Genomic DNA, 4,639 nt, shown 5'->3' with positions numbered 1-4,639 from the left:
TTTCCCCTTTCCCCTTTCCCCTTTCCCCTTTTGTCTCCCCTTTTTGGATTCATGGCACAAAATTCAGATGTAGTCTTAAAAATTTAGGCACAAACTTGTTGTCTGATTTAAGTTAACCGCTTCCTCATTGTTTTCCATGCAATATTAATTCTAGTGATAGAATGTGATATTAATATTAATATAAACATGTCATTTGGAATTGTAATCCTAAGGTAATTGTATATCATTGCTTTCATTATTATAAACGCACAAGCACAGTACAAATCAATATTTCCTACCTAAAAGGCATAGGAATGAGCAAGTATAAATTAATCATTTTTGCAGTTTTGAAATTAAGCATTTTGTTTGTTCAGTATCGCAATAAGGGAGGTGAAATTTAAACTTTTAAATTTCCTCCTCTTTCCCCCCCAATTTTTGAAGTGGACATTTCCTACTGATTGTATTTGACTATTTGAACCTATGTTGCAAAAGCTTCCAGGCACCCACTCTTTGATAATCATACTTGTTTACGGAGCTTTGAAACATCCTATTGAAAATGCGACTACAACGTTCTGTAAATAATGGCCACAAAGCATCTCTGTCTTGTTTTTACATTGTTGATCTTCACTACTGAAGCTCTTCATCACCATTTTTTTTCTCCAACTAGGTGATGGTATATGGTGAATCTGACTACACTGAGGACATAGAATCATAGAATCACAGAATCATAGAATAGCTTGGGTTGGAAGATGAGGATCATGAAGCTCCAACCTCCCTGCTGCAGGAAGGACCACTAACCTCCGCACTTAATACCAGCCCAGGCTGCCCAGGGCCTCATCCAACCTGGCCTTGAATACCTCCAGGGATGGACGGGGCATCACAGCCTCTCTGGGCAGCTGTTCCAGCACCTCACCACTCTCACAGGAAAGAACTTCCCCCTGACATCCAACCTAAATCTTTCCCCCTTCAATTTAAAACCATTTCCCATAAAAGAGAGATATGGAATATAAAAGAAGGAACTAAGTCAGGGTGGTGGAGAGGGGGCTGGAATGTGGGAGTAGGGTTCCACCTCCCAGCCCTACCTACATTACTGCACTCCCCTCTAGCTCTAGTGCCCTCTCGGCCTTTGTCTGAATCTGCTTCTCTATTGAAGCTCCTGTCTAGCCTTCATCAGTTCTCATCACATTATTAATTAAAAGGAACCTGATCACACCAGAATGATATTAGAAAGACATTCATCAGAATGCCCTCTAACATCAAAACCCCTTTTTCACAAGTTGTAGAATCACAGTATGGTTGTCTGGAAGGGACATCTGAAGATTAGCTGGTCCAATCTTCCTGATAAAACAGAATCACAGAATCACAGAGTCACAGAATTGTAGGGGTTGGAAGGGACCTCCAGAGATCATCGAGTCCAACCCCCCTGCCAAAGCAGGTTCCCTACACCAGGTCGCACAGGGCCATCAAAGCAGGTTGCCAAAGACCAGATCTTCTGAATATCTTCATGGATTGAAATTTCACAGTCTCTCTGGGAAACAGATTTCAGTGCTTGCTCACCTCTATGGAAAATAAATTATTTCTGATACACAGAGGGAACCTCTTGGGCTCCAGTTTGTGTCTGTTGCCTCTTATCTTGTCACTGGGCACCACTGAAAAGACTGTGGCTCCATTTCCTTTCCATCCTTCCTCCAAGTATTCAGAGACAGTGATAAGATTCCCTTAAGTCTCCTTAAGGACTTAAGAACCAACTCTCTCAGCTTCTCCTTGTAGGAGAAGTGTTCCAGTTCCTTCATCATCTTTATGACCTCTTGTTGGACTTTCTCCAGTATGTCCATGTCCTGCACGTACTGAGGAGCTCAGAGACAGAGCCAGCACCACAAGTGTGATCTCAGCAGTACTGAGCAGCAGAGCAGGGTCACCTCCCTCTATCTGCTCATGATGCTTTGCCTGGTGCAGCCAAGGATAGTATTGGTCTTTTTTGTAGCAAGGGTACATTGCTGGCTTGTGTTCAACATAGTGACAGGACAAGGGGGAATGGTTTTAAACTGAAACAGGGGAGGTTTAGGTTGGATGTGAGGAGGAAGTTTTTCCCCCAGAGGGTGGTGAGGCACTGGCACAGGTTGCCCAAGGAGGCTGTGGATGCCCCATCCCTGCAGGCATTCAAGGCCAGGCTGGATGTGGCTCTGGGCAGCTTGGTCTGCTGGTTGGTGACCTGCACACAGCAGAGGGTTGGCACTGGATGAGCATTGTTGGCCTTTTCAACCCAGCCCATTCTATGATTCTGTGATTCTATGATACTATAACCCCAGGTCCTTGTTTGCAAATTCAAGTCAGTTCTGCAGGATTGTGTCAGTGGTGCTACTTCATCCTTACTCAATTCATCAAAAGATTTTTTGAAACGAGGATATCACAAAGAAGAACAGTATTTCAACTACAAGTTAATGACAGCTGCAAGGTTGTCTTTATACATAATTACATTATATACTTTCCTTAATTTAGTCACAAGACATACCTGACCTTCTGTCCTCAAGTTCAATTTTATACATAGTGAAGTGTCGTAACTCACAATCCCCTTTCAGAGTCAGTGCCTTCTGGTGCAGAACGAAACTTCTCCAAGGGAAGAGATACATGTTTTCAGATTTAAAAGTTCATTTTCTGTGTATCAACACATTGTTTTCTGACATCCAGCTTATCCAGCTCATGATAATTTTTTCCCCTTTATCAGTTTTCCCACAATCTTTCAGTTGTGCAATCATCAGTGATGTAGTATGTTCCCATTGGTAAGAATGCAAAGTAATGTCATGGCAGGAATTGGAATTTGAATTTGAATTAAGAATTTATGTGCTCAGTCATAATTCTCCCTTTGTCATCCATTTCAGGTTCAAATACCTTTAGATCCATCTGATACATGGAGTATTTTGTCTCATGTAATTGTAGCCAATGTCTCATGTCTCATGTAATTGTAGCCAATATCCCTGTGATTCCAGGTTAAATGTGCACTCAGAGTCAATCAAAATTGTAATCTCATTAAACAGAAGAAAATCAAGTTCATTTGACAGCATCTACTTTCTGTGAATCCATATTGATTAGTATTAATTATATTATCCCTCTTTAATTTTTCATTAGCTGAGTCCTCATCCATATAATACGTTAGTGGGCACAGTACTGATACAATATTTTTAAGCATCTCATTATGTAGACATTTCTTTTTGTCTTTTTAGAATTTCGTCAGTAAATTTGCCTCTATGCTTCAGCCAGTCATAAAAAAGAAATGCTTATTTTCCATGCAGCTGATAATTTACTTGAAAACTCAAACTGTTGCATTCTGAGAGACTGAGCAACCACAGGTGAAGTCAGTTCTCATTCATAGTTCTTATTCCTAGTGTTTCTATTGTCTTCTTCTGAGGCATTAGTAACAGGTGGTATCAGAGGCAGGTTGGTGAACCCAATGGTCTGGTTGTACTCTTCACCTATGTACTCATGCACAGAGCAAAAATAGCACTTTTAAATGAATATCTTACAGAATAAATAGTATATATGTATATGTTTTTCTTATTCTTGAAGCTTTGTGAACCTTAAAGTTAAAGGGAAAAAATGGCTGTCTGTGAGTTCATTGAAAACAAACAGATATCAGATAGCTGTAACAAAAACAACAACAAAAAAATTGAAAATGTGAAATGTGAAATATTCCCGCTCTTTTTGCCACCAAATCCCCACAAAATGACTATGAAACCACATCTGCTCATGTCTATCTTAAGTATTTTTCTGCAGAATATGATCTGAAACACAGACAAAAAAGCTCTCTGTGCAGATAACACATATCACATCTAAAATGTGCGAGTGAAACAAGCAGGAATCTGTAGCTCACTAATTACAAATCCATTCATGTGAAACATGGTATTCCTCCTTGCAGCAGGCTGAACCATGCTCAGTCATGCAGCACGTGCGCAGTGTGGTTGCACGACATGACTGCTTGGAAAGAACATCTTTGGGAGGGTCATTTGGGTTTCCAGGCACTAAGAGAACTGGGTTTTGTCATGGTCCCAAAGGCTGTCACTGTCTGGTACATTCATGGCTTTTGTTTATTTTTCAGTTTTCAGTGTACTTGTCCTTCAGACTTCACACGTGTGTGGAGTTCAAGAGGTAGCCTTATAGAGAAAGGGTCAAAAAATACTGCTAATAAATGGAGCTGTCTGAAATTAACCCCCATTCTACCAAAATCCAGAATTATTTTTTATTGACTCAAATGAGTACTAAATAGGGTCATTAGCCCAAACAAATTTTCAACACAAGTTAGTGACTTCTCCCTGTTTGGTTCGTATGTAGTGGTTTGAATACAGAATCTTCAATTTTGGAATCTTTGAAAGTTTAATTGTACGAATATGGCCAGACTGACAGTTGTCCTGAAGACAATGATCTTGAATCTACCTAAGCAGATCAATAGAAGTCAACAATCTGGAGTCAAAGCTGTAATACCAGCTAATTAAAATTCAAATAATCATCCAGACTGTTGGATGTATTGAACCTGTATAACTGAAGGACTGTGTGGGTTACAGAGAAGACCATTGCTCCCTCTTCACCAATTCAACTCTGAAATGACAAAAAATTAATAAAATTTTCTCTCAATTATATTTAACTGAAGACAGGATTAATATTTTTC

Source organism: Lagopus leucura, unplaced genomic scaffold (assembly GCF_019238085.1).
Source record: "Lagopus leucura isolate 7727_CA_CO unplaced genomic scaffold, USGS_WTPT01 Super-Scaffold_100038, whole genome shotgun sequence".
In the NCBI taxonomy this organism is placed as follows: Eukaryota; Metazoa; Chordata; class Aves; order Galliformes; family Phasianidae; genus Lagopus; species Lagopus leucura.
This window is presented reverse-complemented; position numbering follows the sequence as displayed.